General features: G+C 46.0%; 2 pseudogenes; both read left to right on the top strand.

Moving 5' to 3' along the window:
• Positions 1-472: 472 nt before the first annotated feature.
• Positions 473-1,422, top strand: LOC139016853 (geranylgeranyl pyrophosphate synthase pseudogene; annotated as a pseudogene).
• Positions 1,423-12,530: 11,108 nt separating this feature from the next.
• LOC139016852 (large ribosomal subunit protein eL43-like) lies at positions 12,531-12,793 on the top strand (annotated as a pseudogene).
• Positions 12,794-12,956: the final 163 nt, after the last annotated feature.

Below are 12,956 nucleotides of genomic sequence, written 5' to 3'. Positions count from 1 at the left end.
TACGTATGCAAATTAACTGCCATCTTTGTTGGTGGTTAATTTGCATATCTCGCTGATTAGCTAATGGGAGGTATAGCGAAGGTACGGTCAATTACCATGTTTGTCTGTTACTAGATAGGAGGATTAGGGTACTCCTAAGGCTTAGGAAGAGCCACACTCAAGGGGCCAAAGAGCTGCATGTGGCTCACAAGCCGCAGTTTGCTGACCACTGCTCTAGTGTATGTGCTAGGCATTTATATATGTTATTTCATTTAATCCTCAAAAACAACCCTGCCTTTCATGCCACTGAATTGTACACTTAAAAATGGGTAAGATGGGCACAGAATAATGTGGCGGCGCTGGCGGCCAAAGAGGGCGGAGAGTTCCTTGATAAAGTAGGGGGAGGGATTCATGGAAGCGTCAGGAGGAGCCCGGGTGTGAGCTATAAAGTGGGAAGTTGATGCGGGGCCCAGCTATTCCCAGACTAGTGGCGTGGAAGCTGTGATCTCATCGCTGAACCATCATCTTTGAAATCCAACAACAATGGAGAAGACTCAAGAAAAAGTCCAAAGAATTCTTCTAGAACCCTACAAGTACTTGCTTCAGTTACCAGGTAAGCAAGTGAGAACCAAACTTTCACAGGCATTTAATCATTGGCTAAAAGTTCCAGACGACAAGCTTCAGATTATCATTGAAGTGACGGAAATGCTGCATAATGCCAGTTTGCTCATCGATGATATCGAAGACAACTCGAAGCTCCGACGTGGCTTTCCCATGGCACACAGCATTTATGGGATTCCGTCTGTCATCAATTCTGCCAATTATGTATATTTTCTTGGCCTAGAGAAAGTCTTAACTCTTGATCACCCCGATGCAGTTAAGGTTTTTACACACCAGCTCTTGGAACTCCATCAGGGACAAGGCCTGGATATTTATTGGCGGGATAGCTGCACTTGTCCCACGGAAGAAGAATATAAAGCTATGGTGCAGCAGAAGACAGCTGGGCTGTTTGGATTAGCAGTAGGTCTCATGCAGTTGTTCTCTGATTACAAAGAAGATTTAAAGTCACTACTTGATACACTTGGGCTCTTTTTCCAAATTAGAGATGATTATGCTAATCTACACTCCAAAGAATACAGTGAAAACAAAAGCTTCTGTGAAGATCTCACAGAGGGAAAGTTCTCGTTCCCTACTATTCATGCTATTTGGTTGAAGCCTGAAAGCACGCAGGTGCAGAACATCTTGTGCCAGAGAACCGAAAATGTAGACATAAAAAAATACTGTGTACATTATCTTGAGAAAGTGGGTTCTTTTGAATATACGCGGAATACTCTGAAAGAGCTTGAAGCTAAAGCCTACAAACAAATTGATGCGCTTGGTGGAAACCCTGAACTGGTAGCTCTAATAACGCACTTAAGTAAAATGTTCAAAGAAGAGAATTAGTAATATTAAGCCATTCTTGATTAGGCCTGACAGCTTATTTTAGTTGGTTATTTTTTTGTCTTTTAGCCTATCTTTTTATAAATTTGGAGCAAGCTGTTTGTCTCTAAGAACTGAGTGGACAGGGGCGATGTGGGGGAGGTGGTTTCCATGTAGAGCCACTCTGTAATCATTGTACAGAATTGAAGGAACTGAGAGGAGTCACATTCAAATAGGTGTAATGTGAATGTCCAGAGTGCTGTATTGGGTCTCTGTGGCCAACTCTGCCATGAGTGTTTGATTGATTCTGTCAATAAAGAATTCGACCCCCCCACCCCAAATGGGTAAGATGGTAAATTTTATGTTATGTGTATTTTACCACAATTTAAATTAAAAAACAACCTGGTGTGGAAGCTATTGCTCCCATTTTTCAGAAGAGGAATCAGAGAGGCACAAGAAATTAGACCCAGCCGGTTTGGCTCAGTGGATAGGGCATCGGCCTGGGGACTGAAGGGCTCCAGGTTCTATTCCGGTCAAGAGCACATGCCTGGATTGCAGGCTTGATCCCTAGTAGGGGGCGTGCAGGAGGCAGCCAATCAATGATTTTCTCTCATCACTGATGTTTCTATCTCTCTCTCCATTTCCCTTTCTCTCTGAAACCAATAAAAAAATATTTTTTAAAAAAAGAAATTAAATAACTTGTTCAAACTACCCAGCTAGTAGGTGCCTGAGCCAGTGTGGACTCAGGTTTGTCTGGGTCAAAGCCAGTGGCTTTCGGCCCTGTTGGGTGGTAAGGTAAATGCTAAATGAAACAGAAGGAATCAGCTCTAGGAGGAGTGTATGGTCTTTCTTCAGAGGCTCACAGTGTTTTTTTTTGTGTTTTTTTTAAAAATATATTTTATTGATTTTTCACAGAGAGGAAGGGAGAGAGATAGTCAGAAACAACAATGGGAGAGAAACATCGATCAGCTGCCTCCTGCACATCTCCCACTGAGGATGTGCCCGCAACCCAAGTACATGCCCTTGACAGGAATCGAACCTGGGACCTTTCAGTCCGCAGTCCGACACTCTATCCACTGAGCCAAACCGGTTTCGGTTGTTTTTTTTTTTTTTTTTTAAGTTCATCAGCATAGTTGGGTTCTCCAGCCAAGCAAGTCCTGTATCTTATTGTCTTATTACATCTGTATTTATACCAGTTGATTTTAATCCTGTCAATTTCTATTCCAAAGGTTAGGGTGTTTCTTACCTCCATTCCAGGGAGTAAAGATTATGTAGCTTAAGGGTGATTGTTTGTAGTTAAAGTGATTAACTACTCACCTGGCTCTTAGTTAAGGGGTTTTATTCCCTCCCTAACTTCAGGGAAAAATCCCTATCTGGGGAAACAACCTTTCTCAGAGAGGTGACCTTGGTTAAAACACATAGAGCCAAGAAGGTGAGCAAACATATGAGGAACAGTATGCCATATACGCCAGGTCCCTTGAAACATATGCTATGCAGATGTTTCTTTCCTGCAGCAACTGTGTCAAGCAGCAAGGATGGACCAGCTTCCGGCAAATTCCCCCTTTTTTATTTTTTAAATGATAGTGCATATAAATCAGAAGCCACCTCTCAGATTGGGTTAAGACTCGGAAGGAGACTGACAAGCAATGATAGCGAGCATAGCTATAAACATAGTGGATGGAGTGCACACGGAGCCTTGTTCCTGTAGAAGGTTGCTGGCCTCTTCAGTCAAGGGATTTCAGCTGTCCTCAAGTTGGTGGTTTGGTTGTCCTTGTTGGTCTGGCTAGCAGGCGGTGTCACTGGCGATGGGCTTCCCGAAGCGTCAGCGAGTTGAAGGGCTGCATCAAAGGGTCCATCAGGGCCATGCTTGATGATGGTGTGGGCATCCAGGGAAGAGTCAGCTGTGCTCTCAGAAGGGTTGAGGGTTCAGGCCTCTGCAAAGTTGGGGGAGTGAAGGTCTGTGCCCCACCTCTGTTGACCCCCAAGTTGTCTCCTGATGGCCCCTCTGCCACTGTGCCTGTCTTAGGTTGTTCCTTCCCTGAGAAATCTTACCCATCTCTGGCTAACCAACCATCCTCTGGGGCCAAGCAGGGTGATGTGAGGTGTGTGAATAAGGGAGGGGAAGCACCTCCCTGCAAAAGGTTCAGTTCTGTCTCCTTGGTAGCCTATGCCCTATGGCCTCCACACCCAGCACCTGCCTTGGGCTCCCCTTGCCTGCTGGCGGGGCCCCGGCTCTGGTCACATATTGGGGAACCCAGGTTTCTTCTCCAGGGAGGGCCCAGCTCACACCATTGGGTGAGAGAGAGATCCATGGCACCGGCCACCACGAGGCCTCAACCTCAGCATGAACAGAAAGCCCAGTCAACAGCTGTGGGCAAATGGACTGTGAGAAGGGGGTCCCTCATGACACGAGGGCAAGAGGGGCCAATACAGGACAAAGGAGAGTCCCGGGACAGGGCTTTCTCAGCCCAGGATGTCAGGCTCTTGGTACAAGACAACTCCACGTATGGGGCATATACCAGACACTCCCAGTCACGGCAGAAAAGGGAGGTGCCCTTCCTGGAACAGTAGGGTAGGGAGATTCTAGAAAAGGCTGTGTTCAGGAGAGAAGGAGAAAGGCCAAAGAACCAGCAAACAAGTAGTCAGATTAAAAAAAAAAAAAAAAAAACAGAAAAAGAAAAAGGAAAGGAGATGTGGGGCAAAGCTGGGACATAAGGACAGAAAAAAGGAGGCACATGTGATCCTCCCAATGGACAGGTGGTTCCAGCTCAGGGCTGCACATCTGCTGCAGACGGGCACTGGTCAGGTGTGCTAACTAGGCCTCCCAGGGGTGACGGTCCCCAGGAGGGAGGCAGAAGCTGCTCCTTCTGGAAAGATAAAAAACACAACCTCTTCCCCACATCATTACTAGATCTGGTAAAACTCCTGTCTGGTTTATGTATCCTTCTACCAGGCTGAGTCGGCAGAGGCTATTGTACAGGAGGCCCGATGCCTTTTGGCTGCTGTACAACCTTCTGCATTGTATTTTTAAAAAATTTAACATATCCAAAGCAGGCATTAAAAAGAAAAACCCCAAATGCTCTCTTGTATCCATTTTAAGAGTAGGATTGATGCTTTCTGCTATTACCTGAGTCCTGATCTATCACCCCAGGGAGAGCTTGCCAGTCCTGCACTTTCCTGGGGTGGAAAGGCTGCAGTGGGGTTAAGGATAAGGCTCCTTGGGCCTACCTTCTCCCATGCCTCTACATTTACCTTTCCTTCCTCAGAAAAGCATGGACATACTTCCTGTATAAAAACGTTCCGTCTGAATGGGAGTAACCTTAACTCCTAGCAAGCATATGTGTTAAAAGATCAATACGGAGTCTTTTTTTCTTTAGACTCAGTATGGCCCATCTTCTCATTCTAAAGATCAATAAAGAGTCTTCTTTCTTTGGACTCAGTATTGTACATCTTCTCAATCTAAGTTCTGTACTATCCACCTTCTTACCCTACTTATCCTCTATAGGGGGGTCTGCAGCACCCTGGTGGAGTCCTATCCGTCTGAGTGTGGGGGTTCTCAATGGAGGGGTGGGGGGGCTTACCTAGAGGATACCTGTTCGGGCACCAATTGTTGGAGTCCAACCCCAGCAGGTCCAGGGGTTCCCAAAGGTGTGGACGGAGTTGGCGAAAAAGGAATGATACGGAGGCAGCGTTTAGTTGATCAGCATAGTTGGGTTCTCCAGCCAGGTTCTGTCGAGGCTCACAGTTTTGCCCGCTGCCAACTTGGCACTCCTCCCTGGCGTCGTGAGCAAATGCCAGCGTGAGGCTGATTAATTAACAGTGCCCAGCGCTCAGCAACTCTGGGAGAGGGGCCGTGACCACTCTCATCCACGAAGATCAGTCAGCGAGTGTCTGCAGCAGGTGAACACGCAGCTCTGAGGTGTCTTAGATTCTCCACAGGAGGTTCCTTGCACTTGGTTTCAGGTTCTGAATTAGCTGAATTTTCAGATGATGCAAATCCAAGTCATTCCCTGAAGGAGTTGGAGGAAATGAGAAGAACTTGACAGAGGACAAAGAGAACATCAGCCTATATAGGAGGAAGGGGGAGGGAGGGCCAGGAGGACAAATGAAGGCGTAAAGAATAATTACAATAATAATACCATCCAACACTTTTATAAAGCATGCAGTGTGTCAGGTACTGTACTAAGCACCGTATATGTATCAATTCATTTAATTCTCATAATCACCCAATGAGGTTACTATCAGTCATTATCAGTCAAAGAGTAGGTGGTTTATAAAGCATTGAATTATCTGATATGCCAATTTCCACCTAGTGGGAGAGTACTACTTACAACAGACAAAAACTAGAAACCGCCCAATGTCCAACAACGGGGAATATTAAAGCCATGGAGTTATGCAGACGAAAAGGATAAATAATAATAAGCAGTATTTGCTGAGTGTTTGCCATCTCTGTGCATGCTTTGCATACATCACCTCCTTTAATCTTTTTTTAATTTCTTTATTGATTAAGGTTCCTTTAATCTTTTTGAAAAAATATTTTTATTGATCTCAGAGAAGAAGGGAGAGGGAGAGATAGAAACATCAATGATGAGAGAGAATCACTGATCGCTGCCTCCTGCACCACCCCTGCAACCCTGGACACATGCCCCCACTGGTGACCTCCTGATTCATAGGTCCACGCTCAACCACTGAGCCACACCGACTGGGCCTCCTTTGATCTTTACAACCCTGTAAGGGAGGTCTGTCTTACAGGTACGGAGACGGAGGCTCAGAGCCCTCTGAGGTTAGCTAGAGTAGATTTGAAACCCAGATCTAACTTCAGGACCCAAGCTCTTCCTACTTTGTTATCCTGCCTCCAAAGACTGGAAGAGAAAACGTGTTGCACAAACTGCTTCCCATCGGGCTTGCAATTACATAAAACCCGAGGCTGTGGGAAAACGCCAGTGACTATGAGATGTGAACTAGGAAAGGGAGTCATTTGTGTGACATGAGTGAGTGTTGTTCTCTCCAAATACAATAGTTAAAGGCAGCCCAGAACAGGGCATTCTCTTCCTCGCCTTCATTGGTAACCGTTCCCTGTGCCACTCGGAGCACCTGGGTCTTCATGTCCCAGGTTCCCAAAGGGAGAGAGGAGGCAGAAAGTATCGCTTTCCTTCCCCCCGTTCCCCGGGACCCGCAGACCTGCACTGACACACTCTTCGCTGAAGTCACACCTGCTCGGAGCAGAGACTGTGGCTGGGACGTCGCTGTCCCATTTCACATTTCGGTTAAGTCCCGAGCCTTCTGCGGGCCGACACTTCCCTCACACAGTCTCTATAGGTCATGGTCACTGAGTCCTTATATGCACTGTCCGTGGCCCAGAGAGTCTTGGAGGTGACACTTGACTCCTTCGACTTCCACAAAATGGCCCCCTCATCCAGAGCTGCTGTTAGCGCAGCCGAGTTTCCGGATGGCTCCAGAGTGGAGACGAGAGAGGCGTTTACATCAAAGCCACACAATGTCATCCTCTTTCTTACAAGTTCTTTGCTCCTTTCACCAGTCCTGGCTTCTCACCACCTCTCTGGCTCTTCTCTCTGTCTTTCGCTTCTCCCTGTCATTCTCTCTGCTTCACTGGTCTCCTCCCAGTTCAGGAGCAAAGCTGGTAATTCCTCTCTGTGCTTGGAGCTGAACGCTTCCCCTCCTCTCCCTGCGAATTCCATTCCCAAGGTCACACTCAGTCCCCACGAGACTCAATGAGGTTCTCCCTCAAACGACACCCCTTTCCCAAGAAGAATTCTAGTAACAACTGTTCAGAAAAAGATTTTTTTGAAAAAAAGACTTTTATGCCCTAGCTAGGGCCTAGCTGGTTTGGCTCAGTGGATAGAGCGTCGGCCTGCGGCCTGAAGGATTCCAGGTCAGGGCACATGCCTGGGTTGCAGGCTCAGTTCCCAGTAGGGGACATGCAGGAGGCAGCTGATCAATGATTCTCTCTCATCATTAATGTTTCTATCTCTTTCTCTCTTTCCCTTCTACTCTGAAATCAATAAAATTATATTTTTAAAAAGATAAAAAAGACATTTGCCACCATCTGAGGTCAGCTTACTCAGAAAACAGACTCTGAGATGGGTCTATGTGCAGAAGGTTTATTGGGACGTGCTCCTGAGAACAGCCTCTGTAAGGAGTGAGGGGAGCAGGACTGAACAGAGAGAGAACTTAAGCTTTGAAACAGTTGTAGTAAGAGTTTTAGAAAGTTCTGGAACTAGAATGATCCTTTGGAGGTTATAGCGCTGAGGCAAGGCCTTCAAACTCCCCCTTCCACTCACACATTGACTGGTCAGTCACTGGACGCCAGGCAGCCCACTGGCTGAGGACAAGCCCAGATAGGGACACAGCAGAGCTGCGGGCTATCAGCCGGCAAACTCCTCACAGCTGGGGAGTGAGCATCTCCCTCCTGACGGGGGTTGTGGATGGCACGCCATTGCCCCTGAAGTAATAATTTTTTCAAAAGTATGAAACAATCAACATGCCAATCTATTGAGGATTTGGTAAATAAATGACAGTTCATCCATGCCAAAGAATGCTACGCAGTTGTTTGAAAAAGTTCAGTTTGTGCCCTAGCTGGTTTGGCTCAGTGGATAGAGCGTCAGCCTGCGGATTGAAGGGTCTCGGGTTATTCTGGTCAAGGACACATGCCCAGGTTGTCGATCCCCAGTAGGGGGCGTGCAGGAGGCAGCTGATCAATGATTCTTTGTCATCACTGATGTTTCTATCTCTCCCTCTCCCTCCCTCTCTGAAATTAATTTTAAAAATTACAAAAAATACATAGGGTGGGGCAAAACTAGTGATGCAAAAACACTTTATGCTTGTATTACTATTTATTAATTATTGTATTATTTTCCATACGAACAACTGTAAACATACTTTTGCCCCACCCTGTATGTACATTCTAAAAATATCTAGTCCAAACTAAAAAACAAAATTAAAAGATAAATAAAAAATAAAAATATCTAGTCCAAAATTAATACTGACCACCTCTAGAGAGGGGATTATATTAAGTAATTAACAATAAACATTTTTATTATAATAATCTTGACAGTAAAACTTTTCTGGAGGGGGAGGAGACCAAGCCAAATGAGGCCAAGTTGCAGCTGATCAAATCCAAGACAAGGGAGTGACTTTTCTTGCTTGACTTGAATTTCCCTTGCCTTCGGTATTCTGTAAAAAATGGCATTCCTTGCCACTTCCTGCCTTAGGCTGTGCTGCAGCCCGCACAGCTGTTGAGCAGCTGTCACGTCAGTCCGTGGGAGCACAGAGGTGGCTTCTAGCACCTAATGGGAAGGCTGTTGGCTTTGTGGCCAGTGCAGGAGGAGCAGTAAAGCTGGGCTGCCCAGATTCCACAAAGCCGTGCAGCAAGTTCCCAGGCTGCAGTCACTGCTCAGTGTCCCAGGCCGCTCCCTCACCACCTGTCATCTTGTCATCATCATCGTCAAAATGACCACTTATTGAGGGTTACCATGCGCCAGATGATGTACCAAGCACTTTAGTCATCTCACTTCTTTTTCACAACAATCTCATGAGGTTATCTTGTTTGACAGACAAGAAACAGAAGCTTTTGCACAACTTTGTGAATATACCAAAAATCACAAAACTGTACACTTTATTTGTTGGTTTGTTTGTTTTTATTGAATTCAGAGAGATGAAGTGGGGGGGGAGAGAAAGATCGATGTGAAACATCAATCGGTTGCCTCCCTATGTGCCCCAACCGGGGATTGAACTCACTTTTTGGTGTACCGGAGGGTGCTTCAACCAGCTAATCCACCTGGCCAGGGCTACACTGTATACTTTAAATGGATGGGTTATATGGTGTGTGAATACTATCTCAAATCTTAATAAAGCTGCTGAGAGAGAGAGAGAGAGAGAGAGAGAGAGAAACTAAAGTTCATATAGGTTAGATAACTTGCCCAAGATCACCAAGGTATAAAGTGAGAAGATATTGTTAACAAGAAAGAAGCAGGCAGCCCGGCCGGTGTGGCTCAGTGGTTGAGTGTCAACCAATGAGCCAGGAGGTCACGGTTCCATTCCCGGTCAGGGCACATGCCTGGGTTGCAGGCTGGATCCCTGGTTGGGGGCATGGAGGAGGCAGCCGATCAATTCTTCTCTCTCATCATTGATGTTTCTATCTCTCTCTTTATCTCCTTTCCTCTCTCTGAAATAAAAAAAAAAAAAAAAAACATAATGAGAAAGGAAGGAAGGAAGGAAGGAAGGAAGGAAGGAAGGAAGGAAGGAGCGAGGGAGGGAAGGAAGGAAGGGAGGAAGGAGAGGCAGGCAATGGATGCTGGACAGTGTCTGCTACACCAGAATCTCTCAGCAGCATGCGGCAGACACTGGGGTTCTCTTTGTCACTGACAACCTCAGTGCGTGGGGACAATAGAGGGCCTGGGGCGGGCAAGCCCTCTGGGCAGCCACTTTGAGCTGTGAGCAGCAGCATCAGGGCTCCTCAGAAAAGTTTTTATCTATTTTTTAAATCCGTTGCCTTTTCACCCTAGGGAGGGAGAAAAGAGAGTGACGCCTGTCCCTGCAAGCCCCATGCGGAAAATGTCCCGCCCCGCCGAGGGCGACATCAGTAGCTGCCACAAACCACTGTGCAGGCGTTGGAGAAGGGGCAGACGAGCTGCTGGGGCTTGTGTTGCTAGCGTCCTGGGAGCCCGGCACCCAGCTAAGGCCATGGAGAGTGGGTGCGGGTAGGTGGCTGCTGCCGCTGGAGAGACAGCACCAGGCTGGGTCCCAAACCTCTGTCTTCACCCACAGCAGGTTCTGTCCTTTGCAGCCCCTGTTCCCCTTGAGGCGGATCCAACCGCTGTGTGATAATTGCTCTAACCACATGGGCATGCCTGCTAACCAGACCTTCAGCATTATCTTTAAATGGTTGGGGGGGGGGGGGGGGGGGAGGGGAGGGAAAAGAAGAGATAGTTGGCACAAAAAAATGTGATGGGTTTGAAATCCTTTGCCTTATCACAAGAAATTTCCAGAAGAGCTGTTAAACTCGTGAAAGATAATTTCAACGTCTATAAAAGTTTGAAGAGTGGTAAAAATGCTTTAAAAATTTTAATCTCTTTCTTGGGCAAAAATTCTCACTGATGGCGATTAGCAAGAACTTGAATAGATTATTACTGTAAAATCCTCATTGGCAATTATTTATCTCCACTGCAAGCATCTGAAGAAGAACGTGTGAAGGAGCTCTGCTCAGCAGTGTCTGCGGCTCTCTATGCAGAGCGGTGCCGAGCCGTCCGGAGCCACGGCCGCCTGTGGAGCGGAGCACCTGGACGGGGCCTGGGCCAACCTGACATGTGCCGGCAGTGAAAACGCACACCAGACCTAGTAAGAAAGCGGGAATGTAAAAGAGCTCATTAATAATTTTTATATTGATGACATATGGAATCAGAATACAGTAGACACTTTACGTAAAATGAAATATAAAACATTTTAAAGTTATGTTCATGGAAGTAAGATCAAGTTTCTCATTACATTTTGGAAATATTTTATTTGGATAATTTCATACAAATTCAGTATTGACTAAGTTCTCTAATTACTTGATATTTTATTTGTCTAATTCTTTAGTATAAAGAAAACATAATTACTTTTTCCATGGAGCCCCAGGAGCTGCCCCCAACCTCCCTTCCCCCAGTTTACTTGAACATGCTATATATTTCCTGTGAGTGCAATGACATGAAATAGGCTCAAAGAGGGTATTTTTGAACATCAATATGGTTAAAAAAGTCATTTTTGAGCATCTTTAAGGTTCAGAGAAGGCATTTTTCAGCATCTTGCCATGCCAGGAGCCATGCTGGATTCTGAGGATGCAGAGCTGTACATATGGTAAATTGCATTATATATATATAGCAACAATTATGCAGGGAAATCTTTGTTGTCCCACTAAGAAAAGAAACATCTGGTGGAAAGCTCGCAGCAACCTGCTCTGTTGGCCACAGAACCTGTGGGCATCTTAGTAAGGCCTGGACCAGCCACAGAGCAGAGGGCCAGGAGGCCTCAGTCTGAAAAGAGTGACAAAGAGAGATGGGCCCTTTGCCTTTTTGAGGTTTCTGGTTAAGTAGAGCCCCTGGCCTGGCTCCTTATTGCCTGTTTCCACTACACAAGGCTTGCTCGCTGTCCTCCTGCAAACTCCAGAAGCCCTGGCTCGGCTGCTGAGCATCTGTGTGTGGGTTTCCTATAATCCTATGCCTGAGGCGAGGCCTGTCCAGAAGTCGGAGGTGCTTGTAAACTTGGTTACTTTTCACATCTGTGACTTTGGCAAACCATTGCGATCTCGTTATGGGCCAGCTCAATGCCAAGGCTGACTTTCTGTCTCCAGCCTCGCCCCCCGGGGTGGAATACTGCCGTCTCCATAAAAGGCCTCTGCGGTGCAGGAAACCACCTGTGTAATTTGGGTAATTCGAGACACTGGTATTTTCTCAGCTCTTCTGAGGTGGAGCCCAGGAGACTGTCCATCTGGAAAACCATCAGGGAATTTTGGAGGTGACAGAAGTCAACGTTAGATCCCAGACGACAGGGTCTCGTCCTGGAAATGCAAAGAAGCAATATGGCATCTGCCAGATGAACACCGAGTTCTCAAATTCTGTATGGCCTGCACTTGCTCTGCGATGTAACTTTGTCATCACTTTCTCCATCTTTGCCCCCAAATACCTAAGTAATGTGCCTAAACAATTGGTATACAAGTGTAGGTGGCATACATTACCATAACAACTATGTATTGGTATATGTATAGGTACAGTGCAAGGGATATGCTTAGTTATAAGAAGTGTTGAATTGAGATGACAGGGAGCATAGATATTATTTACTGTTGTTTAAATACTAAACTGTTAAGAGCAGTTTACCACCCTGGTTGGTGTTGCTCAGTGATTAGAGCATTGGTCTCAGATTTGATTCCCAGGCAAGGGCACGTACCTGGGTTGCAGGTACATACCCGGGTTGCAGGTTCAATCCCCAGCTCCCGTGTGTGGGAGACAACTGATTGATGTTTCTCTCACATCTGTGTTTCTCTCTCTCTCTCTTCCACTCTCTAAAAATCAATGGAAAAAATATCCTGGGGGTGGGGGGTGGGAGTGAGGTGGGGATCTGACCTAGTTTGCAAGGACATGGCTAAACGCACCAAGAAGATTAGAATCTTTGGTAAATATGGGACTCATTATGGTGCCTCCCTCAGAAAACAGTGAAGGAAATTGAAATCAGCCAGCATGCCAAGTACACTTGCTCCTTCTATGGCAAAACCTAGATGAAGAGATAAGCTGTGGGATCTGGCACTGTAGTTCCTGCATGAAAACAGTAGCTGGTGTTGCTTGGACCTACAACACCACTTCTGCCATCACAATAAAGTCTGAAGGAGTTGAAAGACCAGTAGAAGCTCCACAGTTTGAAACATTGCTAGCCTATAATAAATGAGGTAATTTACATAGCAAAGTTACTTTGGTTTATTAATTTTATTATTTAGACATTCTGGTTTACATTGTATTAATCTTGCTTTCTCAAAAAAAGACTTGTAAATTAAAATCCATCTAATTGTT

Source organism: Myotis yumanensis, unplaced genomic scaffold (assembly GCF_028538775.1).
Source record: "Myotis yumanensis isolate MYYU_CA2020_CCGP unplaced genomic scaffold, mMyoYum1.0.hap1 SCAF_9, whole genome shotgun sequence".
NCBI classification, from domain to species: Eukaryota; Metazoa; Chordata; class Mammalia; order Chiroptera; family Vespertilionidae; genus Myotis; species Myotis yumanensis.
This window is presented reverse-complemented; position numbering and strand designations above follow the sequence as displayed.